Source organism: Mustela nivalis, assembly GCF_964662115.1.
Source record: "Mustela nivalis genome assembly, chromosome: 10".
In the NCBI taxonomy this organism is placed as follows: Eukaryota; Metazoa; Chordata; class Mammalia; order Carnivora; family Mustelidae; genus Mustela; species Mustela nivalis.
The window spans coordinates 72,692,694-72,706,617 of NC_139029.1; the positions used below are offsets into that span (position 1 = coordinate 72,692,694).

Sequence of the window (13,924 nt, forward strand, 5' to 3'; positions counted from 1 at the left end):
AAATCACCTGTATTTCAACTCTAGAGAAAACCTCTGTAAATATTTTGGAATATGTATTTTCTGCCTTTCTAATTCATGTGTAGATTTTTCCCTAAAATTAAATTACATTGTGCCTATTCCATGAAAAGCTCTATTCAACACATCTGTACCATAAACAAGAAAAGATTTTTAAACAGTTTAGGTCCTTTTAATAAAGCATTTGCCAAATAAAGTGATACCCTGAACTATTGTTTTCTTTTTTAATGGTTATTTATTTATTTATTTATTTGAGAGAGTGAAAAGGGTGAGAGACTACATGGTGGGGGGTGTGGAACTGCAGAGGGAGAGGGGGAGGGAGGAGCAGACTCCCAGCTGAGCAGAGAGCCCAGGCCCCCAGGATCATGACCTGAGCCGAAGGCAAATGCTTAACTGACTGAGCCTCCTAGACATCTGTTTTCTTTCTTTTTTTTTTAAGATTTGTTTTAGAGAGAGAGAGAGAGAAGGTGCTTATGAGTTGGGGGAGGGGCTGAAGGGGAATGGAAAGGGGCAGAGTGGGAGGGAGAGAAAGAATCTCAGGTAGACTCTCTGGTGAGCTGGAGCCCAATGCAGTGGATCCCAGGACCCTGAGATCATGACCTGAGCTGAAATCAAGAGTTGGACGCTTAACTGACTGAGCCACCCAGGCGCCCCATGCACTATGTTTTCAAAGGGAAAAATGGGAATCTAATTTTCCTAGTCAGAGAAATAGAAACACACAAACATATGCAAGACAAAAACACTACTATGGCTTTCATATTTGGAGTTACTTGCTAAATTCTAAGTCCAAAAAAAAAAAAATCAAATGTCATTAATAATAGTTTAAAGAACTTATTAAGAGAATAGCATAAACGAAAAGGTAGGGAAGTATGCTCTAGAAATCTAAAGATAAAGCATCTTGTCTAATATTTTATTTCATAGCATTTTCATTTTGGCCCCAAAATAACCTACCATGAGTTTCTTTTATTGGTTATTTTGTACTGCCTTTAAAAAGAAAGATGGAGGGGCGCCTGGGTGGCTCAGTGGGTTAAAGCCTCTGCCTTCGGCTCAGGTCATGATCCCAGGATCCTGGGAACGAGCCCCACATTGGGCTCTCTGCTCAGCAGGGAGCCTGCTTCCCCCTCTCTCTCTGCCTGCCTCTCTGCCTACTTGTGATCTCTGTCAAGTAAATAAATAAAATCTTAAAAAAAAAAAAAAAGATGGATTGTGGGGAAGGTGGCCTAGGATAGTATAAATAGAAACTCCAGAACTTGGTAGTGATGTCATTTTTCCACATATGTGGGAACAATCTATATGCCTCATTCAACAATTTGTGATTTGTGCTAAGAGCCATTTCCTCTTCTCATATTTTACTGCTCAAAACATAGCATTCATAAGAAATGAAATTTCCAAAATAATTCAAATAGCCTATCATGAAACTATAACTGGACCATCAGTGAAGTGCCTGAGTAATGAAATAGGGCAGACCATTCAAGAAAAACCAAAGTGCATGAAGGATTTTCATTTGAAGAAAACTTACATTAGGCAGCATCTTAAAAGTTGCTTTGGAAGAAAACTACAATACACAATCTTTTCAAGGGTAAATGCACAAGGCAGCCATAGTCAACCTCTGGCAAAGCAGCAGCCTGCTGAAAACCCATGCACACACACATACACAAAACCTCCCATATCCTTTCAGGTTCTACAAGCAAGAGAAGCATACCAACTTTTACTGGTTCCGTTCTTAATCAAACACTGATTTTTATAGAACGACCACCAGAGAGTCTATATATGAAAATCTGTAATAGCCAAAATAATACCACTACCATAATATCCAGAACAGCAGTGCTCCTCCATCTAGAGTGTGACTACTACCACTTTGATCTACACATCAGCCTCAATATGTAGAGTCTCTGTTCCACACAAGTACAGTTCTCAATCCACCTATCAGAGTGCTGTCTAAAGAGAATGAACTAAGACTTTTACCATATTTCAGAGAGAATAAGTTTCATCTCTGTATTGAACAATTTGAGAATAATTGCCAATTGGCACCTACCTCCTGATTTGGCATTTCCACTCTTAAATATTTACCTACAAAAATCTCATACAACAACGTTCATAGTAGCATTACTCATGTTACGAAAACCTGGAAACAACCCAATGTCCATTAACAGAATGCACACAATGAGATATCCCTTAGCAAATAAACTAATGATACATGCAGTGATATTATGAATGTATGAATCATGAATGTAAATGCATTCAAAATACTATTCTGAGCCCCCCAAAAGCCAGTGCCTAAAAAAAATCATACTATATGATACTATTTATATAAAGTTCAAAAACAGACAAAATAATCTATGAATGTAGAAATCAGTACAGTGGTTGCTGCTGTTGGGGACAGAGGTGACAGACTAGAAAGAAACACAAGGGAACTCTGAGAATGGAAGAAAATAGTCTAAACATCTTGACTAGTGTAGATTACAGCAGCATATGCAGTGTCAAGACACAAACTGGACATCCGGGATCTGAGCATTATACTGCATGCAATTATACCTCAATACGTTACAAATAAAAGTTCACTCCACCAAAACACTGTTGATTTTGAACTGAGCTGCACCAAACCTATCCATTATTTTGGGGATGGCAGAAATATTATCAATCTTCTTGGACAAGGAAATACACTCTTTCTCAAGCTCTTCTTTCAGATTATATGTATGTCACATTTATGACTAGATCTAATTTTTTTCTGTTAAAAATCCCATTTTCTAACTAGTAATTGCTATAATATTTTATATGCTTATATTCAGCTACTTTTAATAGACTATTAATTTTTAAAATTTGATCTGAATATTCTAGATATAGAATCCCATCAGTAGCAAAGAACTTAATCCTCTTCCACTGCCTTAACTTCCATTTCCATTTTATATCTACAGCACTTGTCAGAACTTTGAAAACAATGCCTTTGATTTAAAACAGAAATATCTCCAATATTTCAACATTATTCATAAAAATAACAGGTGAACTGAAATAGTCATCTATTAAAGCATCATTCTACTCTAATGCAGAGTATCTTCTATTAGGAATGTGCTTAGTTCATCAAATGTCTGTCATCTTAGCAAAACATTTTTTACATTATAAAAGCTAGCCACAGTTGTTTGTGGGTTATTAGTCTTCTAGCACTTATATGTTAGGAGAAATTAAGTTATTCTGGAGTAGTAAATAATTTCAGGTCAGTGGCTTGAAATGAAGATTTCTTTCTTATACCACATGTCTATACAGGGATAGGACAGCTTTCTATACCATCCTCATTCAAGAATGACAGAATTCCTATGACTTGAGAGATGTTACGGGGGTAAAAGAAGGTGGGAAGTTATGCACTGACTTAACAGTTTCTAACAGTAACATTTCCACTCACCTGTCCTTGGCCAAAGACGGTCACGGGAATGATACTTAACTTCAAAGGGGGTGGGAAAGCATAAATGTATCATGTGGCTCAAAGGAGAAGAACCAGAAATATCAGCAAACAGTCATCAATGCTATTCTACAGGACAATCAGCAAGCAGAATTAAGCACTGTATTTTGGGATTTATGTATACATTCATAAAAAAAAGATTGTACTAATACTTCCTTTTTCTGTCTTAAAATAAACCAAGGAATCAGAGTTAACTTTAGTGGTTAGTTCCTCCCAAGTCTTACTAAGGACATTTTTAAAATGTTTAAAAGATATACTCCCACTAGTGTGTGGGATTCTTGATTTGCAACCCTGAGGATCTTATACCACAAATGTAACATTTTCTGTTGTACCTTTAATACTTTATCATATTCCCTTGGATCTTCAAGTAGTACCATAATGGCTATCTTGTCTTTAGCACCTTCTCATTCACTCTTTATGTTCAGCTTTCTTCTCTGCTTTACGGATTCAATTTATCTACAACAGCTTTGTTGTGTTTGTCTCTTTGTGCTCCCTTATTTCTTTCTGACAATATTTAATAGAAATATGGAAGCTTTATTTCACTGATTATAAAAAACAGGTTATTTTCTAACTTTCTTCTAGTAAACTATGTCAGAGGCAGAATTTTATTGTCTTTGTAGTTTTTACTCATAAGCCTCACACTGACTTTTCTGCTTATCCATTCTGTACTGAGGAACTATCAAATCCATGTCCAGTAGTGGCAGTTATATCAGAAAAACTTCCAATCTACGGCCACCAGGAATTCTCAGTCTCTCTGGGTACCCACAGTCACTGGCAGTTAACAGATGACCCAAATAAAATAAATTCCCAGGACTCTAGAAATTTATTAGGAAGGATACAGATTTGTAATTAAAGCAAAAATCATAGTAGCAAAAACAAGACAGAACTTTCTCACATTTACAGTCTACAGTTAATAGTCCTAGGCTACTGTGACCCAAGCTCCTCCAATCTTTTTAATAAGCCATCTTTTTTTTTTTTAAGATTTTATTTATTTTAGAGAGAGAGAGAACACATGCAGAGGGAGTGGCAGGCAGAGGGAGAGGGAGAAGCAGGCTCCCTGAGAAGTAGGGAGCCTGATGTGGGACCCTGGGATTATGACCTGAGCTGAAGGCAGTTGCCTAAACAACTGAGCCACTTAGTCACCCCTAAAAAGCCCTCTTTATCATGACTAGGATTTGCAGCATAAGATGCCTGTTGGTGGTTCCTTTTACCACGTCTGTATTCTAGCCAGTGGGAAGGAGAAAAAAGGAGGTTATATCCCTTATGGCAGGATCTAAAGTTGCACATACCTGTTCTACTTACAACCCACTGGTTAGAGCACATGTTCATACCTAGCTATAAGGAAGTTTAGGCATCCAGTCTACAGTCATACCACCCTGAACTCGTCTGATCTCGGAAGCTAAGCAGGGTCAGGCCTGGTTAGTACATGGATAGGAAGTTTAGGCATCCAAATGCCCAGTTAAAACATGGGGATTCTACTACTAAACGAAGAGTGAGATAGTAGATATCAGGCAATTAAGCAGTGGCCTCTACCACTATAAGGAATAATGGGGTAGGAGAGAAAGGAGGTAAGAGAGAATGTCCTATAGAACCAAGGCACTTTGCCTTATAGTCTAAATAGTGCCCTAAGACAAACAAATATCTAACCTCCTTACCATACAAGCTATAAACTATAAATCCAACCAGAGATATTTCGTAGTCCAATATTAAAATCAGAATGATTTATGGTAACAATCTAAACAGTGCAGGGGAAAACTGCAACATACCAAAAGCAGCCAGAAAGCCAACACTGGAGAGTGTGATCTTCTAGGCCTGACCTAGCCTCAGAATGTTTTTGGTTTTTCTTGTAAATTAATAAAGGATTTTTTTAAAAAAAAGAGTATTAAGAGGAATCACCCTAAATTTCAATTCTTTCTGCCACCTTCCTGGAAAGTGATTTAAGCATTTTGGTATTTAACCAGTGGTAGAATTCAGAAGTAGGAGTCTTAGAACAACATTCTCAAATTACTTGTTTTCAAAAGGTAGATTAATTAAAACCATTTAATTTGGTGCCTGAGTAGCTCAGTTAGTTAGGTGTCTGCCTTCAGCTCAGGTCATGATCCTGGGGTCCTAGGATCAAGTCCCACATTGGGATCCCCTCTCAGTGGAGAGTCTGCTTCTCCCTCTCCTTCTGCTGTTCCCCTGCTTGTGCTCTATCAAATAAATAAATTTTAAAATCTTTAAAAAAATTTTTTATAAACCACTTAATTTGAAACTACAAAACTTTCCAAAACATGCCAAATATAAAAGTTCAATAATCAGGGGCACCTGGGTGGCTTAGTGGGTTAAAGCCTCTGCCTTCGGCTCAGGTCCTAGAATCGAGCCCCACATTGGGCTCTCTGCTCGGCGGGGAGCATGTTTCCCTTCCTCTCTGTGTCTGCCTCTCTGCCTACTTGTGATCTCTCTCCCTCTGTCAAATGAATAAATAAAATCCTTAAAAAAAAAAAAAGTTTGATAATCAGTATGCATTACTCAAGGTAACCAAGCATTGAGTTTTTTAATTTAAAAAAATTAAGATGCTTTGGAAAACTGTTTAGGTCAACACATTACATGTGTTACATCTAATGTTGAAAATGAAATGCATCATTAGCTTCCACATCTTCCTTAGTCATCTACCCCTTCCTACCATTCCTTCTTACACTATTTCAAAGAATCCTAATTTTTAGTTTAGAGTTACTGTACATTCTTAACAGAAAGCTTGCATTAAAGACAATTTTCAAGAGATATCTGGTCAACAGATACTTTAGAACACAAAAAGCTGTGCAAGTTGAGAGTATAATTACTTTTGGAAAGGAACATGCATTATAATTCCATCCCTGAGAATCTGAATACATCTCTTATTTCCTCAAATACAGGCAGGTTGGCAGCAGCAACAGCAGTATCAAAGCTAAGGAACTGCAGTTCTGATGGAAGGTACATCCTTAATCATAATTTTTTTTTTTTTTAGAATTTATTTATTTATTTGACAGAGGGAAATCACAAGTAGGCCGAGAGAGGAGGGAAGCAGGCTCCCCACTGAGCAGAGAGCCCGATGTGGGGCTCGATCCCAGGACCCTGAGATCATGACCCCGAGCTGAAGGCAGAGGCTTTAACCCACTGAGCCACCCAGGCGCCCCCTTAATCATGATAATTTGAGTCATTCACATACTAACACTCTCAGGCTTCTATCCTATGGGCATGTTTCTTTTCCCCTCCACTTGGAATGACCTTCCCTCCACAAACCCTTACCCGCACTTAATGATGTTTCAGTGTAAATTCAACCGTAATTTCCCCAGGAAGTCACTGCTTCCTTCCTTTGTGTTCTCACCAAACTGGGAAGATCTGGAATAGAGCTTTCACCATGCTATGTTGTGCTAATGCACCTCCTCCTTCCACATACTAGCCAAAGAGTTGCTCAGAGCTTACTTAGAGCATTTGAGCTCTATCCCTCCCCCTGACCAGCACAGTGCCTTAACAGAAACAGGCTAGTTAAGTCCTACAGATCTGGATTTGAGTGGCTCTATCACTTACTAGCTGTGAAATCTTGAGCTAATTACCTAAGTACTCCAAGCCTCAGTTTCCCTCAGAGTGGTTGTGTTAATCCAGTAAGGTTAGTAATTCTCTGATGCTTAAGGTAAAGTAGCATCTAAACGGAAGATTCAAAATTAGGTAAGAAGGCTGGCTCTGAGGGCTTACAGGAGGTACCAAAGCAAGAATCTGAAAGTGAGTATTCCTCAATTTTCTCCTTTAGGAAACACTGTAATGCAAATTTAAAGATGGTAATCTGGCAATCTTTAAAACGCTACAGTTAGAAAGCACTGCATATGGCAGACCCACTCAAATTTTGCAACTGACTTGCTATGATGAATGGCACCATAGACTTAGAATAACCTGCTTTTTCTGCAAGAAAAATACTTGTAACCCCAAAATATGTATCACTGAAATTTCATACTATACATTTTCTACATTATCTCATTTAATTTTTAACAATTCCTAACAATTCTGAGTTGTATGGTACCTGCTCCCTGTTTTGGACTTTGGGGTTGGAGGGGAGGTTGCGACTTATTTTACACATGAAGAAAGTTAAGCTTGGAAAAATTATGTTACTTGGTTATAGTTCCACAGCTCACGAATGCCACTAGTTATACTAGGAGCTATGGACACACGAGATCTTTGCCCTATAGTAATTTGCAGTCTGGAGACATGGAAAATATGGAAACCAAGGTAAAAACTCCAAAAGTACAGAAGATCTCAAAAAATGTGGTAAACTGGAACGTCAATAGTATGGATTTCTTAATGTTTCTTAATGTTACTGATGTATGACCTGAGATAGAATTTCAAGAAATGGGGTCTGGAATCTTAAACAACTGATTCTTAATGCACATTTTTGCTTCAGATGCACTGATATAAACAATATCCAGAAAGACTTTAGGAATGAGAGGTTAAATTGGGTCATTTTCCTCATTTAAATCTAAACTTTACTATTTTCTGGTATTCTCCTTGTATTCCTCTAAAGGACAATGAAAGACTTCAGTTTTAAATAGCACATAAGAAGTAGTTTTAAGTAGAAATGATACCATTAGATCTAAATACCTTATTTGAAATCCTAATTTATAAAAGTCAAAACCAATTTTGTGTTTTAACAACTATTACAGCAGCTTACTAACCTAATACTTTGCGGACTAGAAACAACGTACAAGGTCAAATTTATGAACAAAATGATAGTCTAAATATGATTATACTGCCACCTAGTGCTCAATTTTTACAGTGACAAAATCACACTTAGGATATGTGGGGGAAACCCCACAAAACAGTGCAGTAGAGCCAAGAGTTTCATTGTAGAAATGACAAAGATTTGCTTTAAAAACTAGCCTTATTTTGAGATCCCTACCAATATCCTACGGATCAATTGTAAGATTAAATAGCCAGCGACAAATCATAGCACTTTCCATGTTTAAAATAAAAATCATGTAATTCAAATAAAAAATAAAATTGACTCTTCCTAGTCAGTTAGACAGTTATTACATGTTAAATAGTATTAAAAATAGTCACAAACTATTGGGAACATCCCAAGTACAGATGAAACTAAATATCACACAACGACTTAAACATGGGGAAAATATTAAAAGACACTGAATGCTTGACAAACTATTCTCCAAAGATAGCAGCAATAATCTCTCATCAACATGTTCTTCAGAAACATGACCTTATCTATCTCACACTGAGGTGGTACCTGTATCTCCACCCCTTCTAATCTAGGTGGGCCCTATGACTGGTTCTGACTAGTGTGTTAGTATGTGAAGGACTCAAATTATCATGACCAAGGATGTACCTTCCATCCCAGGACCCTGGCTTGGCAAAGAGAGCTGGCTTCTCCCTCTCCCTGTGTTGCTCCCTGCTTGTGTTCTGTCAAATAAATAAATACAATCTTATTAAAAAAAAAAAAAAAGGCAAGAAAAAGAAAAAACCATCATGGGAGTGGATCCTCCAAGTCCAGCTAGTGCCATGTGGAAAGAAACAATGGCCCCGAGGAGTCCTTCCCAAATTACTGACCCATAAAATCATAACCAACATAAAATGGTTTGTATATGCCACTAAGTTCTCAGGTAGCTTGTCGTGTAATTGAAACAGAAACTGGTTCCTCAAAGTTATAAACTGCTTTAAGAAAAGCCTAAAACACTGTGAGTACCAATTTTGAGACTGAGTGGCGGGCCTCAAGAAGCCCATGAATGAAAGCTTGAAGGACAGTGAGAAAAGTGTTGTTAAGAGACTGGAGAGAAGGCAGTTTATCATCATAGGAGATACGTATTTTTCTTCATATTATGAATTATTTCACAAAAAAATATGATGGCAATGGGCTCTGTTGAGAGGGGTAATATATGGCTCTGAAGAAAGCAGCTGAGCACTAGTAGCTAGTGTTGAGTTTGAAATTAAGAGGAGTTAGTGACAACAGACTGCCCCAAATTTAAGCACAAATTAAATATTAAGTATAGACTTGTTCAAAAACAATTCTAAGAGTTCCCAGTTTCTAAGGTTGTCTGATTATTCAAATCAAAGGCTATTGAAAATGCTTATTCAATAGAATGATATAATCTGGAAAGTTTCACATAAGGTAAAATGTTATGGCAAGCACATTCAAACCATGTAAACCAAGATTATTTATTAGAAAGCACATGACGAGACCTGGATTTAAATCTCTATTGAATATCAATATCTTAAATATGAAAAAGCTGCAAATTTTATGCCCTAGTGGACTGCAGAATATGTGCCCAGACTCATTTCTGCCCTGCCTCCATAGCATAAAGGCAGAACCAAGCTGGCAACAGAGAGCATACGCCTTTAAACCAGCAAGTTAATGCAAAGCTAATTAAATACAGAATACAACCTCAATTTATGATGGCTCTAAGACAGCAATATATGCGTTTGTGTATATATGTATACACGTACACGTATTTTTAAAATTTAGATTCATGGACTGTCATGTTCATTTAAGTTCTTCTCAATATAATCTGGTGTTCTCTTCAACAAAACGGCACTTTCCTAGCAGACTCCTGCCTGGCCGCCCTCGCGGAATGGATCCTTCACTTGCAGGACCCACTGCAGGTTAAATTATACACTGAACCACAAATACATGAATGAGGCTACTGTGTATTTTAAAACAGGTGTTTGTTGTTGTATTTGATGTCAGAGAAACCAATTATCACAAAAAGATATTTCTTCATATAGAAAGGAAGTTTAATCAGATTATATTTTTTAATTTTCAGGCCTCACAATTAGGCCAGTTGCTTTAATTAGCATAAAATATAGTAGCTCCAATGCTGGTGTTCAAGACTGATAAGTAAATAAAAGCAAACTGAAAGATAATTAACTTCCTTTGGTTTGATAGAAGCAGAAAAATGCAAGTAAAAATTAGGCATTCCAAGCACAAAAAAGCATGTAAGCCTTGTGGACTAGAGATCTTCCTTCTCCAGTTGGTTCATCTTACACAACCATCTTGCTAGTCTGAAGTAGAAATGAAGCTGACAGAAGGGCTGAAGCAAAATTTCTGCACCATTTTTTAAATGACTACATTTAGGACAGCAGAAATTATGTTCAGTCCTCTGTCTCAGTCTCACTCTAACATACTATCAGTTTGATCTTAATACTGTGGGAATTAGAATGCTCTCATTCAACTTACAAGCAGGCAAACATTTTCTGTGAAGGGCCAAATAGCAAATATTTTAGATTTTGTGGGTCAAGAGGCTAAACTGAAGCACTTACATAAAGAGGAAAACTCCATTAATTTTTTAATTGATGAAATTAAAAATATAATAATAGTTTGTTGTAATACGTATCTACTACTGAGAAAGAATAGAATTCTCTTTTGGGGTGAAAATACTTCACTTAATTGGAATTTGGTTAGCATTCTCTATCATCAAAATCAATTACAAATGTTCATCTGTCAATGCTGTGTTAACAGGAATTTATGTATTTCATTTTTTAAAAAGTCTTCTTCACACACAGATAAGCACTGCCAAATACTGATATTAATCTGCAAGTATATGGTTTTAATTGAGCATATTCATTGCTTGAAAGGCATTTATAGAATTTTATTACATTCTTCTGATATTTTGCCTTTTAACATGTCATTACATTGTAGATTAATCACTCCCAATTGAAGGTTAGGTGGGAGCTCCTTAATTGCAGAGTTAAATGGATTCTGAAATATGAAAATTTTCCTTTGCATCCGGGTCTGAAAAACACTGATTAAAATGTAGTTTGAGTTTGGAAAATATACCTGCTTCAGATTGGTATGGGAATGAAGATCCTAGTTCCTGTTTAAACTTCTGACAGCAATGAAAGTATATATATAACATTAATTTAATGTTATTTGTGATTCAAATAATGTTAGTTATTGTCAAATTAATTTTCCTACAGTGCAGTTTTAACATTTAGGTACAATTTTTCCTTACAATTCTAGGTTAAATTAATATTAGCAAGTCTAGAGCAAAAGCTAATTTCTAAAGGCATTCAGTGTTCAGTAGCAGTGGTTCAAGGCAGAACTGCATCTAGAAAAATTTCAACTTGGCCCTGAGCTCAAAAACAATTACAAGAAAGCTTTGCTGCTGCTAAACTATCAAATTACTATGTGGTAGGCAAGTCTATTTCTGACAATGATTCACAGAAGCGATGACAGTTAAGTCCCTGAGAGTGAATGAAGTTCACTACTGATACTGTTACTGATCAGCAACATGATAGATTCAAACCTTCTCTACAATGTATCTGCTGATGAATACAGAACTACAGGCTTTAAAAATCTTATATTTTCATAATCTTTGAAATTTGTCCAAGTCTTCTTCCACATGCACTTTTACCACCATCATTTGTAACCCATCTTAGCAGACTCCCCTTCAGGTTGTACTGAATTAGCATTTTTATAACTTCTTTAAAAATAGTTTCTCCTATGCAGATGATTCAAACTCTTAAAAACTGCACTGTCACCTTGAACAAACAACTCAATAATATCTATCTAGTATCAAGAGTCCAGGGGAAATACTTGAAATTTGCCTGGACTTTTAATTGACTATTGATGTTGCTCCCAGAGTCCTCAACTCTTCAAGCAACTGTTTTTTTCATGGAGGCGAATCATCTTAAGTTTATTTTTTCTGGACATGTTTCTTCAGCTATGACAATCAAACAGGAAATTAGTTAACTCATCATTGGTAAATAGCTTTCCCTGCATGGGCTATGAATAAGCTACTCAGAAACTTACTTTAACTGCAGCCTTATTTTTATTCTGTGATTTTTGTGAAGAAATTCTGCTGTGATGAGATTTTCTAAGTTTTCTGATCATTGTTATTACTGAGTTGGTATAGTGAGTGCTTATCTGGTAATGTCAACTGTACTCTTTTAGCAGAGCTATGGTATCACTGCATAATAAATACAGCGCTTGCCATCTAATTCAGTAACAAAAAACCCCCACACTCCACTGTACCTTAGAAGCATGACTTTCGAAGTTCACTTTTTTCCTTTTTGTTTTGACACAATGGGTATGCAATGGTAACAAAATAAAATGTTGCAGTATGGAGACAGGCTTTGTACTCAGATGCTGAGGAGCGCGCCCCACATCTGGTTTCTGTTGCAACTACTAAATCCTGCTGTCATAATATTAAAGCAGTCATGGACAACAGATACCAAGAAGTGTGGCTGGGTCCAATAAAACTTTATGTATGGGTAACGGATACTAAATTTCAATTTGGTATTATTTTCATATGTCCCAAAACATTATTATCCTTTTGATTTTTTTCAACCTCTTTAAAATGTAAAAGCCATGCTTAGCAGGTAGGTCATCCTGTGGCTCACAGGATGCCTATCTCATCCTGAACTCATTTTACTAGAAAAGGCAATCTAGGATAGAAATTTGACTCTACACAGACAGTGGAGCGTCACTGCCACACTCAACTTCAGTTTCTCATCTCCAAAATGAATATAATATTAGTACTCTTCTCAAAGTCTTCTCTGAGGATAAACTGAGTGAATACATAAATCATTTAAAACTGTGCCCAGCATGTATAAGCTGTTAGTATTGTTTACTGAGTAGAATTCAATTAATTGTAAGTGGATTTTAATTCCTATTAGTGACTCTGTATGATTTAAAACTCCCACTGGAGGTCTGAGGCAAGCAGCCTACCTGGATGAGTATTACAGATGTCTTCCAAATAAGACAATTCCACAATATATCGCCACCAATGTTTCTGTTGTATGTCCCATAGTCCTACTAGCAATTTCATTTCTGAGTATTTCAAATGGCTAAGTATCACTCCTTTTTTAAGGTGCTAGCTGCAATCCCACCGTAAGAATAATTTTAGAACAGGCCATCTCTATTCAAAATTCGGCTACATATCTGGATAAGTGAGCAAGCAAGAACAAAATGAAAATTTTAAGAAGCAGTATTTTTGACAACAGCAATTTTATATCAGAAGTTCATAAATAAATCACTCTACATAAGTGATTGGATTCATTAACTAAAAGGCTTTGAATGAGACTCAGTATAGATACACATTGATTACTCTAAAACAGATCCTATTTAAATATCTAAAAGTGGGGCACCTGGGTGGCTTAGTGGGTTAAAGTCTCTGCCTTCAGCTCAGGTCATGAACCCAGGGTCCTGGGATTGAGCCCCGCATCAGGCTCTCTGCTTGGCAGGGAGCCTGCTTCCCCCACCCCCTCTCTGCCTGCCTCTCTGCCTACTTGTGATCTCTGTCAAATAAACAAAATCTTTAAAAAAATAAAATAAAAAATAAAATAAAAAAATATCTAAAAGCCACAAAAATCGATTACATTTATTCACTTAAAAAAAAAAGACTTATTTATTTTTACAGAGAGAGAGTGAGCAAGCAAGGGGAGGGGCAGAAGAAGAGGGACAGGGAGGGAAAATCTCTAGCACATTCCATGCTG

At 36.8% G+C, this 13,924-nt stretch overlaps 1 protein-coding gene across 1 annotated transcript in view; it reads right to left on the reverse strand.

Annotated features, from left to right (window-relative positions):
• Window positions 1–13,924, reverse strand: part of GTF2B (general transcription factor IIB) — a 32,961-nt gene that overhangs the window by 13,363 nt on the left and 5,674 nt on the right. The gene's annotated exons all lie outside the window — the stretch shown is intronic.